Source organism: Lathamus discolor, chromosome 6 (assembly GCF_037157495.1).
Source record: "Lathamus discolor isolate bLatDis1 chromosome 6, bLatDis1.hap1, whole genome shotgun sequence".
Taxonomy (NCBI): Eukaryota; Metazoa; Chordata; class Aves; order Psittaciformes; family Psittacidae; genus Lathamus; species Lathamus discolor.
The window spans coordinates 69,659,470-69,676,639 of NC_088889.1; positions in this window are offsets into that span (position 1 = coordinate 69,659,470).

A 17,170-nucleotide genomic window follows, 5' to 3' on the forward strand; every position below is an offset into this window, starting at 1 on the left:
CTTTTATACATGTCCTGAAGTCCCACCAACAAAAAACCTTCTCCCTCCAGTGATTTCGCCGTGATGTGACACATGAGACTGCATCAGTCACATCGTGTAATGCCATGCTGGAAGAGCATGACATAACCAGTGCAGCTAAGGACAACATCTCTCTACATGAAAGGTCCCCTGAACCAGAAAAAAAAAGGAAAAAAAAAAAAAAAATTAAGAAGTGCAATCTCTCTGGAAGTTCCTGTGCATTCAGTGTTATGGCTTTCACCATCCCAGAAATAAACTCTCCAGGGAAACATGCACATTTCTATTTGTGTATTGTACTTTGAATATGCCTATAACCTTAGAGCATGCATCACTGCACAAGTTTTATATATATATAAAACATACATATATAAATATTATTATATACATGAGTGAGGTTCATGCATATAAAAAAATACTAACAACAAAGAAAAATTTATCCTGAAGCTTGAAGAACAATGTCATTCAAATCAGCCACAAACAAAAACGTTTTAATTATTTGGACTGAATTTACCCCTCCAACAAAAAGAAGTTTCACTGCTTATGTCTGCACATACCTAACTGTGAAGATGGATTTGTTAATGATAAATTGGTATTAGAAGCAAAATAGACATTTTAAGAAGAAAATAGGTATGATTTGCTGGGGAAATTGATATATCAGGGATGAGAAATCCCAACAAAATGCCAAGTGACCAGAAAATCTTTGTTCTCTCATTTTCCTACCACCACAAGATCCAGAGCCCCAGTCTGGAGGCCAATGGTGCTACAGACTGAAAAAACTCCTTGAGCAAACAGCCAGGAGAGACCAGAGCCTGAACCTGCCCTTGCCTCAAGGCTATGCCCCCACCTCAGCAAGCCTCAGCTGAATCCATGTTCTTAGATTTAAGCCTCAAGGGATGTGTCCCACGAGGTTCCATCCTCACACAGAGCCCCAAAAGGATCCACACCTGCATTAAATGTCTATCAGAGAGGTCTCGCTGGGTAACCAAATCCCCCGTCAACCCCACCTGGGGGCTTCCTTCACTAGGAGCAAAGCAGATAAACACAACTTCGCTTATTTTTTTAAGGGGAAAAAAAGAAAGAAATAGCTCTCAGCCCCGCCAATTTTTCACTCCCACAACCGAACCCGCTTCAGAACTGAAATACATCCGCAGGTCTTTCCTCCCAAGTTTTACCTTCTTTTTTTGGGGGGGGAGGGCTTTCTACAGAAAATGGAATCACAGCGGGAAGTTTCCCCGCTCTCTAACACAGCCTGAGGTGAACGACAAAACCAACACCTCCTCCAACCCACTGGATGGGGAGGGAGGGGGGAGAAGCTCCCCTCTGCCCCAGTGCACGATAAAACATGAAAGAATTACAACAGTTGTGTTGGTGATGAAGAGGAGCAGCACAGCCACTGCGGGAGCGAGATGGAGACCCCCGAACTCCTCCACCTCGCACCCTCCGACCCCTCCCGCGCCCCGCAGAAGCCGGCGACAACAGAGATCGCTGCCGATGGCGGGGAAGCCGCAACCGCCTCTGCCCTGCTCGAGGGTGTGGGAGCCCGTCCCCATTCCCTCCCGCCGATCCCGGCGGCGGCAGCCCGCTTCCCCGGCGGGGCACGGCCGGCTGCCGGCGCCTCAGCGCCTAACCGCCGGTACAAACTTTCGCATCCCTCCGGCCCGCCGGGTGGCACGTCCCCGCCAGTACCTGCTGGTGCTGGTGCTGCTGCGGCAGGGCGGACGGCCGGCATGCCCATGCGGCCGGGGCAGGGCGAGGGACCGCCCCTGCGCACCCGGCTCTGGCTTCGGCTCCGCGTCCGCCGCTCCGCTCTGCCGCCACTACTCACTCTCCGGTTACCCAGGCAACCGCCGCCCGCCCTTTCGCTTTGCTCCCTCCCTCCTCACAACAACGCCCTCGCCGGCCAACCGCAAGGCCGCCCGCCGTGACCACGTGAGGCCGGCAGGCCAATGGGAGGCGGGGCTCCGGCCGGCGGAGTCAATGAACAGACACTTTGTGGGGGGGGGAGCAGCTCCCCTCAGCGCCTCAGGGAACATGGCACTGCCGGGCACCTGCGGCCCCAAGAGCAGCCACCGGCACCCGCTGGCCTGACACGTCCACTGAGGGACAGCAGGGCCGCGGTGATGCGGGTGGTGTTCGGGCAGAGTGGGGAGGGGAACAGGCACAGGAGGTGCCACAGGGCAGCGCTGTAATGCCATACAGCGTTGGTACCAAACACGCCTGGAGAGGATCGTATCACAGAATCACAGACTAGCATGGGTTGAAAGGGACCTTAAGGATCATCCAGTTCCAACCCCCTGCCACAGGCAGGGACACCTTCCACTGGACCAGGTTGCTCCAAGCCCTGTCCAATCTGGCCTTGAACACTGCCAGGGATGGGGCAGCCACAGCTTCTCTGGGCACCCTGTGCCAGTGCCTCAGCACCCTCACAGGGAAAAGCTTCTGCCTAAGAGCTCATCTCACTCTCCTCTCTGTCAGGTTAGAGCCATTCCCCCTTGTCCTGTCCCTACAGGCCCTTGTCCAAAGCCCCTCTCCCTCTTAAAGTTTCTTGTAGCCCCTTTCAGGCACTGCTCTAAGGTCTCCCCTTGAGGAGCCTTCTCTTCTCCAGGCTGACCAAGCCCAGCTCTCTCAGCCTGGCTCCAGAGCAGAGCTGCTCCAGCCCTCACAGCATCTCCATGGCCTCCTCTGGACTCCCTGCAACAGCTCCACGTCCCTCTTGTGTTGTTGCCCCAGAGCTGGATGCAGGACTGCAGGGGGGTTCTCCCCAGAGCTCATTGGAAGGAAAATATGTGGGGTTTACATTGAAAGATTGAGCCTCAAACCAAACACACTTTTGATAGTAACAGGCAGTGCTGTAATATACTCTGTTTAGAGCAGAATATTACTGACAGAGTCAAGGCTGGCCAAAGGCCATAGAAGTAGGTAGTGCTGAGGGACTGTGGATTTCAGAAAGCAATCAGCTGGTAAGGGTTCACTGCCTGTTCCACCTGCAGTCCAAGAATCCCAGTGTGGATATTGCCTACCACCTTTTGAGAGAGGATAGCACAAAGAGAAGTAGTCTCTGTTCCCCAGGAGGATGTATCTGGGAGCAGCATCAACCTTCACCCTTCCTATCCCTGCACCAGCCCAGGATTTCAAGGCATCTTCCTCATGTTCTGTCTAAACTTCAGCAAGTCCTATACATGACTTCTTCTGTGGTACCTCATTCCTGGGGAAAGAAAATTCAGTTCCCCTCCCAAATAAAATTACAACTACAGTCTCCCCTTGCTCTCAGCTTTATCCTCAAGGCTGTTGAATCAGCAGAGCTGCAGCTCTCTACCAAGTATTCAGGATATGCACGAAGATGGAATACCAGTAAATAAAATTTATACCTCATGTAGAACTTTAGTTTAAATATTCAAATACGTGGCCTCTAAAAAGAAGGCTGTGAACTTCGGTTGCCTATGTTTGGTTTAAACATAGGAGATGCCAGGAACACCTGGGCTGCTCTTGGGACCTTTACGGACATGGCGGTTTGCAGAACGCCTGTGCTCAATGCCTTTGCTAGTACTTGCTCCTTGCTGAATGCCAGCCTCTGTGGAAAATAACATCACTGTCACTCCATAATTCATTTTTTATATCTGATCGATGTTTCACGTGCAGACAAATTAAGCCAAAGCAGTTCTTTGACAAATTCAAGAGGTATTCTAGTACAGAAAGGGAGGGTTTATAATACTTTGGTAGGAAATCCTGCTTCTACTGTAACTTTGTCAGGTTTAGAAAATATTTTAAAATATGCGGCTGGAGGTAGAAAAGAAAATTATAATGGCCTAGTCTGTGATAAAGGGAGATTTCAATTCAATGGGACTGCTGTAAAGGCCCTTATTTATTTTTCTCAGCAGTTGCATTTTGCCTTTCAGGTGCTTGCCTGCAGCTGTCATTGCTGTGGAGGTTTTCTTCTGCAAATTCTTCAAAGTGATGGATTTTCCCTTTGAAAGAATGCTTGTCTGTAGAGAATACAGAAGTGTAACCTGTTTTATTTCTTCCTGGGTGTGTGTGGTGCTTTGAGCTCTGAACAGATGGGTGCACTGCCATCTCTTCTGGTAATTTGCATGCCAAGAGCCCCAACATTTGCATTGCTGGTTCCATGCTCCCCAGGCAAGGACACTGATCTACTCTTTCCAGTTAAAGGTTACCTGCAAGTACATGTTCCTCTCAAGCTCAGGTTAGTGAGACATTCAGCATTTTATGAATCAAAGAAGGCATAGTTTTATGGATTAAATGTTATGGTTGTAGGAGGAAGCACTAAGGTAGGAGGTGTTGCACCTGCGTACCCTCGCCAGTACTTACAATCTAAACAGGCAAAAAAGCAAGAGGAAAATAAAACCAACATTATGTTAATCTCTTATTTTAGAAACAGAAAACTATGGCACAGAACCGATGCAAGGGAATTGCCAAAATCAAGTCTCCCAACATCACCATCTTAACCACAAGCTATTCCACTTCTGGTTGGTTCTTATCCTTTTGATGTGTTCCAGTCCATTAGATAGGTAAAAGTAATCAAGTGTGAAGTTGCAGGCTTGGACTCTAAAAGGATAATGATCAAAGCCCAAGTTTCATCTCAGTGATGAGAACTGAAAAGTGGGAGCAATTTGATGACTTTGTTGAATGTTAGCACAGTAATAATTCTCATATTTAAGAATCCTTAGAGTAAATCAGGTAACAATCACGGTCCTCTAAAAGTAAGTCACAAACCACTTTAAATGCATACCTTTAGTCAACGGATAATGTCATTCAAATCCCAGTGCAATTCCTATGAAAAGGCCATTTAGTCTGTTCACAGCAATGAAATGATGGTGGGGTAGGAGCACCAGCATGGGACTCGGGACTCCTGAATCTGTCAGCTTTCTGTCATCTAAGCCCACACCAGTACCAGGAAGCACACTGGGCTCCCACAGGATAAAATCTAAATGCTAGCCACGCATTGTAAATGCATTCAATCAAAGATCGCCTTTCACCACCAATTACATCGGCATTCTAACAGAAGGAGTCCTTCCTCTTAGCTTAGACTTCGAGATACCAAATCCACAGTGACTAAATGCATGTTAATACTGAATAGTAAATGCTTTGGAGTGGTGATCTCAGCAAAGACAGCAGGGGCTGGCCCAATGTGTTTGATATACCACCACACTCTTTGCCATAAGCAATTGAAAATAGGAGGCTTCCTTTGCAAGTGCCCTTTTCCTGACACTAGAAAATGTCACAGGAAGATCAGTTCTGAAACAGTATAAGATGCCTAAAACCCCTGAGTATTATTCATATTCTTAAAGGGGAAAACAAGTTTCATAATTAGAAAACAAAACATTCAGAAGCAGCTACATGCAATTCATCATCTAAAGAATTTAAGTCATTTAACTTCAGATAATTCAGCTTTGATCCTTAGGCTGTAATAGTTAACATTTCCTGAGGTGTTTTCACAGACTTTTCAGGACAATCTTGAGGTCTTTTGTCTGAATGTCTGCTGCAGGGTCTGGTAAAGTATTTTGATGGCTGCAGTGGTAGGAGTATTTAGAGGGCAGAAAAACAGGGATGTGAAACTCAAATAGGAAAGCGTTCATTAATTTTTCAGGCTCTGTTACAGAGCTTTTAGCTTTTGTCTGTAGCTAATCAAATTGAATGTTCATAGAAGTTCTGACTTAAGGCAATGAATTCTTAAAAATGTCTTATTTTGCATCTTTAAGATGTTACTGTGCAATGCCTGTACAGTAAAAAAAGTTGTTGCTTTTGGGGATTGAATGCATATTGAGAATCAATTTACTTCTATGAAGTACAATCTAATCTTTGAAAGATTAACTCTTGAGATAGCTAATGGGTTTCCTCTAGGACAGCAAGATACTGTCATTCTTTCTTTGTATCATTTGGCTGCTCTGTTTTTTAAATATTAAAGACTTATTTAAATAAACTTTAGGTTTGGAAAAAATGAAATAAACAGCTCATTTGATCCATGGAACAAGACAGGTATCTCAGAAGCTGCTTCATCCAATTACCTCTCCTGTGATCTGAAAACCATTAGACTAAAGAAAAAGTTCAAGCACTAAATTTATATGACAGTTTTAAAAGAAAAGTGGTAGCTGTGCTCTAAGATCTAAGAACTATGTTCACCCTGTACTTGCTATAGAAGAGGTGGTTACCCCTACGTTTTTGGTAAGAAACACGTAGATTCCTCACTCATGGCTCATAAGAACAACTGCTTAGATCATAGAATCATAGAATCAACTGGGTTGTAAAAGACCTTTAAGATCATCAAGTCCCACCATTCCCCAGCACTGCCAAGGCCACCACTAAACCATGTCACTAAGGGCCTCGTGAACACGGTTTGTGAACACTTCCAGGGACAGTAACTCCACCACTGCCCTGGGCAGCCTGTTCCAATGCCTGAACACCCTTTGGGGAAGAAACTGTTCCTAATATCCAGTCTAAACCTCCCCTGGTGCAGCTTGAGGCTGTTTCCTCTTGTCTTGCTACTTGGCAGTGGAGACCAGCCACCTCCTGACTCCATTCTCCTTTCAGGTAGTTGTAGAGAGCGATGAGGTTCCCCAGGAGCCTTCTCTTCTCCAGACTAAGCCCCCCCAGTTCCCTCAGCCGTTCCTCATCACACTTGTGCTCCAGACCCTTCACAAGCTCCATTGCCCTTCTCTGGACCCGCTCCAACACCTCAACATCTCTTGTTTACCTGAACTAAGAATTTGTTTCACAATGCCTTGTATTTCCAGTGTGAATATTCCAAGACAACACTCATCAACTATTGTCATTGTTAGCTAGCATCTCCTTCAACCTCCAAGTCTTCACCCTGTATTTCCATGGTTAGAATATGCATCTCCTCAAAGTAGCTAATTTCATCCATGGCTTGCGGCCATGGACAGCCAGCATCTTCCATGTTCACTCATTATCACAATAAAAAAAAAAAACTTTGCAAGTATTGATTAGGATTGTGGTGAGCCATTGCCCCAAGATTTGACCAGTACTCCCATTCTGCTGAAGCAACCTGCTCTCTCCTTTAACCTGTCTGTATGTTCTCTCAGGATATCAGAACTTGCTAGGAAGTGGCATCTTGCTACATTAGGATTCCCTAACTATCAAGTACTTACCTTACATCATGACATCAAAATCTTAGTCTTGGCTTACTTACTTTAAGATAAACGAGAGATAGGAAGAAGCAATTTGATCACACTTGTCTAATCTTTGCTTTGGCAGGTGAGGCTAAGAGCAGACCTCAGTTTGCCTGCATTCCCAAGGTCTTCCCTGAACATCTGCCAGATGTGGTGGCATTCTTCAAATTGCCTCTGCTGTTAGTGTCTCCTTGGCCTCTGAAGGTTGGCTGCCTAATTGGAAACAAACCTGCTGTCAGGCTGCCACAGGGAGTGGGATGCACTAAGCCTCATACCATCGTCTCGGCCTGCAAATACTGGGTAACAGGAGGATTCCTACTTGGCATTAGGAACACCGTTAGCTATGGATGGCTTCACAGTGCAAAATGGTTATTAATTCTACGAAGTGGAAAGTTCCTCTTAAGAGAAGCCAACCTGACTTGTTAACCCCCTCATGATTTTCAAGATTTGAGGTCTCCGTTTCACTTGAACAGGACACCTGTTGTTCCCTGTGAGGGTGGTGAGGCACGGCTCAGGTTGCCCAGCTGTGGCTGCCCCATCCCTGGCAATGTTTAGGGCCAGGTTGGACGGGGCTTGGAGCAAACTGGTGTAGTGGAAGGTGTCCCTGCCCGTGGCAGGGGATTGGAACTGAATGAGCTTTTGAGATCCCTTCCAACCCAGACCGGTCTGGGATTCTATGAAACAAGTTCTCCAAAACACTTTTTCCATGTCTTTTTTTTATCAGAGTGGAATCTGCCTTACCAGTTAGTCATGTATACTGTAAAAGGTTATAGACGGCATATAAACATGTTTAATGAAGCTGAATAAGCATCAAAAATAATTCGTTTACTTCACATTTATACACATGCAAGTAAAATCTTGTTCAGCTTGGTTGGCTAAGCTTGTTTTCTAAAGGGACCTAGAAGGCAGCGCAAATTAAATAAATCAACATATACATAACAACACAGTCATTCATATTAACATACTAGTTAAGTCAATGATTAATTCTCCTTTGAGGAAGAAGTGGTGGTAGAACAACTCTAGTCTAATGCCTAGTAGCAACATAACACTCAGCTCAAAGTTCCAGATTCTATCAGCACATGCATAGGTAATATAGGAATAAACTTTCAGAGCCTAGATTTTAAAGAGAAGACTGAATAAACACATGCTAACTTGAGTATTTAAATACAGATTCAAACTAGGTACTCTCCACAATTAGCTTACTAGCAGTAGATGTCTGCTCTGCCTGCAAATAAAGAGGTCACTAGAGTTTTCTACTGACTTTAAATGGCTGAACTGGAAGAGCAGAATGTCACAGCACCAGCAGAAAGAAGTAATTCTGAAATAAATTGACTGTTGTCAGCAAGGTTCATATGACCTCCAGTGGCATGATAAGAGACACCACAATGCTATCTTTTTCAAAACACAATTGGTAGCTCTGTCTTGGACAACCTGGGCATGATGAATGCTGTAACTGAGCTTTGAATGCAAGTTTGGTGGTGGATTTTCCCGACTGATTAAGAGTTCTCCATCCTATTTGTCAGTAAAGACTGAAATAACACAAAGCATTATCCAGCTGGTTGCCATAAGACCAGCACTGGAGAGAAAACTGAAATCCTCTGCAGGTCAGTCTTTTCACACTGACTGATATGGGAAATTGAGCCTTTCCTCTTGGAGGTACTGAACGATGGCATGGAGTGGCCAGTATGGATTAAGAGGGTGATCTTGAATGCCCAAGAAAACCAACTTTCTACAGTTTTTAATTAGTGGCCACAGCAGAGAGAGCATTTCTTATCCAAACCAAGAAGCTGAGACAGCAGCCCTCATTTCATTACTCTAACTTTGTCCTTAAATATGCAGTAGTCCAATGTCTCAAAAAAGCTGTGGCTTACCTCCCACAGGCTCATTGACATGTTTTACCCTGTCTCTGATTTTCTTTGCAGGGAAAAAGAAGTTACTGGGAAGGATTCATAGACAATCTTGTAGCTACAAAGATAAATTGTTAAGATGGGGGTTGGTGGGGGAAATTTCCTTGCATCCCAACAGAAACACCCACATGTGAAAGTTATTCTGGGGTTTTGGATTTTTGAATATTAATTCCAGTAATATTATTAAGGCTGCTATAGGGTTTAGACTGTAATAGAAACAAAAGCAGATGGGTTCATGAATGATCTAGTTATTCCAGATAAAAGTTGGTAGGAAAGATATTCTCCAATAGGATAAAGCTCTGAGAAACTTGATCTGTTTCAATAGCTGGCCTTGCTTTGGGCTAGAGATCTTCTGAGGTCATTCTAACCTATATTATCCTACTGTCTTACAAAAACAAAGAATATGCTTTACAGAAACCAGTGCAGATATTATGGCAGAGAAGATGGTTCCCATTTAGAAAACAAATAACCCATTTTGAAAAGATTGTGTTAGTTTTATAACACAAAAGATTGTGTTATGCCAGTTATTTTGCAGTCTGAAGTTCGATCAACCTGACAGAGGAACTTCTGTTTTCGTAATCTAAGCCTACGGAGAGAGCAGTATGAATCTTTCAATATTGATGCAGTACTACAAGGTTCAGCTGGATTTAACCAGGACCACATTTTAATTGGAGAAGCACAGAGACTATGAATAGAACATTAAAAACATCACTAGGAAGTTTTTACATAAACTTCATGAATATCAAAAAAGATTATTTAAAAATTGGGCATTTACAACCTCATGTTATCTGGACATCAAAGAAAAACATATTTGCCTTGATTCTAAGGTAAGTTTGTATGATTGCAAAGATCTTCCTGAACAGGTAAGCTAAGAGAGAGAAAGAGAGAGGTTGTGGGTTCACATTTTTGCTTTAATATTTCTATAATCTCTTTCATCTAAGAATTTCAAAGCACTCCATGGACATTAATGAATTAAACCTCACAGCGGTCCTGGGAGAAAAGGTAATGATTTAAAGATTAAAATTTAAAGAGATGAATGGATATAAATGGAAAATAGCATTCCTAATGTTTCATATAGTACTTATGCCATACGGAAAATCTGCTATTTTCCTCTTCATTTATACTCTATGCACCTTCAAGGCAATTCGAAGTACTGGAAAAATTGGTAAGAAGTGTTTACAACTGCTTCCATACAGGCAGTTAGGATACAATGACAACAGTAGGAGCAGAAATAAACAGAGTAGATCAGATTGCAAAATAACAGGTGTTGTTTTGAACATGGTAAGCTTAATTCCAGCCCATAGAAGTAACAGATTTTACAGAATCCTTTTGTCCTGAAACGGTCTGCTTTACAAATTACAACATTCAGGACTGCATGAAATAACCTACCCAAGACAGTAGAGTTAGAGAAATGCTGTCCTGCTCAGAATCAAACCCTGTCTCTGAACACAGAGGACACAGCAGAGGGAAGGAGCCTTGGCACTCACTGGAATGCACAGTTTACAATACATTAAAATCTACTTACATCTTTAATGACCAGCCAGATTCCTGTGCCTTTGCTAACAAGTTTCATATACAAATAATTCCATTGATAGAATTCATCCCAAAGGATGCAACATCATGTGAAATGGTAAAAACAGCATCTTTCAGAAAGCCTTTGATGCACAGGGACTTGGCATTTTAAGAGGTGAGCAGGTATTCTGTGAATTCTTGCAACTTGTCTTCCCCTTTTATGTTTCTATTGGTCACAGATACACATTCAAGCATATTTGCAGTTCTCCAAGCTATAAAAATTCATAAGCAGGGCCAAAGGCAAAATGCCCTGTATCTTCCATGGAGAACATGTGCTGTAATCATGTAATGAGAGATCTCTCTTGATGTGAAGGTTTCATTTGATGGAAGAGTCAACAGTTGTGTTAAGGGCACCCTAACTTCCTAACTCAGAAGTTCCTTTTGACTTGGGGCACTAGGAAATGAACCTCTTTGCAATTCAATTTTATTTTTTCCAAGTTCTTTTGTAACTGATTATTCATACTTTGAACAGAGCTAGAAACTGAGAAATATCAACTTACAGAGAAAATAGCCGCACATCAAGCAAGAAAACCTGCAATTACAAGTGAAGTTAATTTCACATTCTATAAAAAGCAAACCAGACCTGAGTTGTAATACATGAGTATTAGCTTTTATTTACAATTATGATAATTAAGTTTCAAGATAAACATCTAGGAGCAAGTTTTTTTCCTGTAGGAGGGTACTGCTGCAAGTGCCCAACTTTTAAGAGCTCGAGTTGCTTTGGTATGCAAACCTCTGGTTCAAAAGAGCGGCATTCAAAGGCCATCCTCTCCTTTGCTTTGTGCTTCAACATATCTCTCCCTCTTCAGAGAGTGTCCAACCCCAAAATCAACACGCAGATTAACCAGGAACAGCAGTATCGTAGCAAGCCAGCTGCATCTAGCCCTCTAAAACTACTCTAACATCTTAAAAAGTAAAAGCAGATGTATTAAGTCATGCCAAAAGATCAGGTTTGCTCAATATCCTATCCCTAACAGAGTTCAGTAACCAAAGTCTCTGAAAAGATGTAAGAACAAACTAAGCACAGACTTAGATTTCTGCACTGTTTTATTTCCATACTCCCAGCAATTTCTGGCTCATAGCCTAAACCAGGCAATGCCTTCTCATTCCTGTATTAGAAAAGAGAGTAAATTAATATTCCCAAGTCATCCTCTGAAAATAAACAGCTTGGCAATCACAGGCACCCAGGCATCCCTCATCTGTTTACATTAAAATAGGGAACACTGTGTATCGATTCCCATAGGGATGCAAGGAGAAGACAAAGCAAGACCCTTCTCAGCAATGCCCAGTGAAAGGGCAGAGAAAACACTGGCTAAGTACAGGAAATTCTTAAAATATTTTTAACATCTTGGTGTTTGATTTTGGTTTGTTGGGTTTCTTTTTAGTGTAAGGGTTATCAAACACCAGAACAGGTTGCTGAGAGAGGTTGTGTAGTCTGCATCCTTGGATACAATCATAGCATTCCAGACTGGTCTGAGCTGGAAGAGATCTTAAAGCTCGCTCAGTTCCAACCCACTGCCACCAGCAGGGACACCTTCCACTAGACCAGGTTGCTCCAAGCCCCATCCAACCTGGCCTTGAACACTGCCAGGGATGGGGCAGCCACAATCCTGGCAACCTGCTGTAGCTTGACGCTGGTTGAGCAGGGAGTTAAAGCAGGTGATCTCCAGAGCTGCCTTTCAACCTCAGTGTCTCTGTAATTGTGTGAAACACCCATGATTAGCAAGTAGTAGTGTGTTGTAAAAGATCCAGACCCAAAGGATTTCTGGTCTACCTGGCTTACAGCAACACTTGAAATTTCATCTTCTAACAAGTGCTAAATTCTTATTTTCTGACAAGCCATTCCCTTACCTCTGTTTTTCACTTTCAGAGTCTCTCCCCTAGAGTAATGAAGTAAGGGTACTTAAACTACATATCTAAACTCAATAAAAATTTATTTAAAAAATAAATGTGTAAGGAAGCGTAAGTGTGGCTGAATCTCTTTATTGACAGAAGCTACTTATATCTAAGAAGTCATCAATGTTTCCTCTGACAAAATGTAACATGTTCTTCCTGTAATTTGTTATTGAAAATGAGTTTAAACTAAATTCTCAAATCTAAACATTCAGCCACTGGGAAGATCAGATTTCCATCTTAAAATCAGTAAATAACACCTTACCTCATGTAGCACGTTCAAAACCAAGCTCAATCTCCACAGTTCTTGCTTCTGTTCATTTATTGCTAAAGACTGGCTTCACTGTTGGCCTATACTTTTAGGCAGCTGGTGAACATGAATCGGCTATGCTTGTATTACTTAGAGAGCTAATATTCCTATTATCACGTAATCATTTCCAAGAGAGTGACAAGGTGCTTGGTGACAGCCAGCATGGCTTCACTAAGGGGAAATCCTGCCTGACCAATTTGGTGGCCTTCTATGATGGGGCTACAGAACTGATGGACAAGGGTAAAGCAGTTGACGTCATCTACCTGGACCTGTGCAAAGCGTTTGACACTGTCCCACACAACATCCTTGTCTCTAAATTGGAGAGATATCAATTTGATGGATGGACCACTCGGTGGATAAAGAACTGGCTGGATGGCCGCACACAAAGAGTTGCGGTCAATGGCTCGATGTCCGGCTGGAGACCGGTAACGAGTGGTGTCCCTCAGGGATCGGTGTTGGCACAGGTCTTGTTTAACATCTTCATCGCTGACATGGACAGTGGGATTGAGTGCGCCCTCAGCAAGTTTGCTGATGACACCAAGCTGTGTGGTCCGGTTGATACGCTGGAGGGAAGGGATGCCATCCAGAGGGACCTCGACACGCTTGTAAGGTGGGCTGATGCCAGCCTTATTAAGTTCAACCACGACAAGTGCAAGGTCCTACACTTGGGTTGGAGCTATCCCAGGCACAGCTACAGACTGGGCAAAGAAGAGATTCAGAGCAGTCCTGCGGAGAAGGACTTGGGGGTGCTGGTCGATGAGAAAATGAACATGAGCCAGCAGCGTGCGCTCACAGCCCAGAAAGCCAACCGTATCCTGGGCTGCATCAAAAGAAGCGTGACCAGTAGGTCGAAGGAGGTGACCCTGCCCCTCTACTCTGCTCTTGTGACACCTCACCTGGAGTATTGTGTGCAGTTCTGGTGTTCTCAACATAAAAAGGACATGGAACTGTTGGAACAAGTCCAGAGGAGGACCACGAGGATGATCGGAAGACTGGAGCACCTCCCGTATGAAGACAGGCTGAGGAAGTTGGGGCTGTTCAGGCTGGAGAAGAGAAGGCTGCGTGGGGACCTAATAGCAGCCTTCCAGTATATGAAGGGGGCCTGTAGGGATGCTGGGGAGGGACTCTTCGTCAGGGACTGTAGTGACAGGACAAGGGGTAATGGGTTAAAACTTAAACAGGGGAAGTTTAGATTGGATATAAGGAGGAAATTCTTTCCTGTGAGGGTGGTGAGGCACTGGAATCGGTTGCCCAGGGAGGTTGTGAGTGCTCCATCCCTGGCAGTGTTCAAGGCCAGGTTGGATGAAGCCTTGTGTGGGATGGTTTAGTATGAGGTGTCCCTGCCCATGGCAGGGGGGTTGGAACTTGATGATCTTGAGGTCCTTTCCAACCCTAACTATGATTCTATGATTCTATGACACTGCAAAGTATTTCAAATACTAGTTCTAAAATGCAAGACACTGAAGTTCCTCTGCTTTCTTGAGTACTGCAAGCTGGCCAAGCAAACTCAAGCAAGTGAGTGTAAGGCTAAGGTTAAGAATTGAGATGGTTCTTAGTCCAAGCTGAGATATTCAGCATCTCAGCAAGATGTGCATTTACAAAATTCCCATGAGGAATAAAGGAAGCATATTTGCTCCCAAGGCAGGTTAGCACAGGGTTGTCATCTTGTTCACTTCTGCTGTTGTCAAATCAACCTGCTATGGTCTCTCCCTGTTTTGCCTATTGTAAAACTATCAATCATTGCTGCTTGACCCATATTGTCCCATTTAAACACCACACAAATTTTCACAGCAGTTAACAGCAACTGTCTTGGCTTTGTTTGCAAGTATCTGCTCCCATGCTAATTTAATCAGTTCAAGCAGTGACAGAAAACTAAAATCCATCCTAACACTAGCCAAAATTTACTGGAGTGCAAAACAAACCTAATACCTGACATGGATTAATAATGTTTATTTGGGGTTTATAATGTCATAATTAATAAAAACCCTAGCATTCCTTTCATATTGGCAGTCTCAACCTCGCACTTTAAATACATAGAATATCTTCAGGGGAAGGAGAAGAGAGGGGGAGGAACAGTCACGGATGAACCAGAGCTGTAAACTCTGCACCTAACATCTTTATGTATAACACAGTTCTTGCCGCAGCTGCTGAAAGAACCAGGCAAGAAGTAGCATTAGCCAGTCCTGCTGCTCTGCTGCTGTCGATGAGCCAGGAGAGGCTGCAGTTTGGTGGCAACATGCACCTCAGGTGAACATCTTTCTGCCTTCTTATCAACTGTTACAAGAAAGGTGGAGGAGAAACAAAACCTAAAGAACCAACATCCAACTGGTGCTTAAAGAGAGAAGTTGGGCAAAGAATGTTATGACTATTGCCCTGAAACAGTCTCCTGGAAATAGACAGCAGGGAACAGCAAGTCCTTTTCAAAACCAATGAAGCAGGAAAATGCTGTTGGCCAAGCTACTGTGAGAGACCTGAGGGAGGGGAGAGGGAAAAAAAGTTGGAGAAGGAGGAAGAGAAAGACAAAACTATCCTTTGACTCATACTTACTATTTCCTTTAAAATAAATCCATGTATTTTTGAGGCTATCACTACCATAACTAGCCCTTGTTTTTAGCAGCAGTTGGCACCACGCTTAGGCTTAGGACTGCAGGATCTTTGCTCACAGCGTGCAGGGCTACATAGCCTTAGATTTCCCCTGATCTGTCTCCACTAATAATGCCCTGTGGTAGCTTTGAAGAACAGGACTGTTTCTGTAAATATCTTTCTTCAGGGCTCTATCTTCGCAGTAAAGGCCACTGTCTGAGACATAGGAATTCTGAAATCTTCCCATCTTTATTTAAAATAAAAACCTGTGGGGGAAACAAGCAAACAAAAAACAACCACCACCATCCCCCTCCCCCCCAACCATATCCCAGTCCTAATGAGATCAGCCAGCATTACCAGGACCACTTTCACCATGACATAATGGCCATATAGACACACTGAGGGTGAGAAGCACCTTGCTCAGATACGTTTTGTGTGTGTTATTTCAAGCTGCTACTACCGGTACCAGCTGGGTCAAGCACCATGGCAAAGCTGGCCTTAGGAACACAGAGTGCGCATAATTATTTGCTTCCTGCAGATGCCTTTTCTTTACAAACCCCTTTGTGTTTCAGAATTACTGTGGACAATGTTGTTGGATCTGCATCTGATGGTACTTAAAAACATAATAAAGTGCCTATATGCTCTCTCGAATAAACAACATTTACCATCTTCAGTAACTCAAGAATTGCTGTAGATAAGGCATGGTCCTGTTAGAGGAACTGTGCACTCAGGCTTTGGGTTTTGTTTGTGTTTAATGATCTTTCATTCTTTTCGTACATGTGCACAGGCACACAGAATAGTTTCTCACTGGAGTGCAAAATTCTCCATGTTAATTCATCTTTCCAGTTAATCCATTTACACTGAAAGCCAAGAGACTGAAATGATTATTGTGGACTGAGGGGCAGGAGCTCCATCCAGAAGCCACAGCAGCAGATTTGACTTCCCTGTTCCTCACCATTCTCCCCACATCATGTCTGCTAATCTAAACTGTACATAAACAATGGGAGTTTTATTGTCTTGAGAGAGTTGAGAAAGTAAAAAATTAAGCTCTATATGAACTCTGCCTTTTATTTATGGTCTTTGTTGGTTAAACAGATGCTTTTTTCCCCCCTACCACATTGTAAACAAAAGTAGAATCCCACTTGAAACCATCAGAAATCATCTCTTACTACTGAGATATGCGTATCCCCTATTCACACATGGCAATTGCATGAATAAGTTAGTATATATTTTAACCATGATATCACATTTTACATTTGGGGTTTTTTTAATGATTTCTTTTTTTGGTTATATCAAGAAATAAAACCAAAACCAGAGCAGGCAGGTTTTAAGATAACTATTCAAAGTTCTATAAAAGAAATTTCCGCCACCGTATGACAGAATTACAGGATAGTTAGGGTTGGAAAGGATCTCAAGATCATCCAGTTCCAACCCCCCCACCATGGGCAGGGACACCTCACACTAAACCATCCCAAACAAGGCTTCATCCAACCTGGCCTTGAACACTGCCAGGGATGGAGCACTCACAACCTCCCTGGGCAACCCATTCCAGTGCCCCACCACCCTAACAGGAAAGAATTTCCTCCTTATATCCAGTCTAAACTTCCCCTGTTTAAGTTTTAACCCATTACCCCTTGTCCTGTCACTACAGTCCCTGACGAAGAGTCCCTCCCCAGCATCCCTACAGGCCCCCTTCAGGTACTGGAAGGCTGCTATGAGGTCTCCACGCAGCCTTCTCTTCT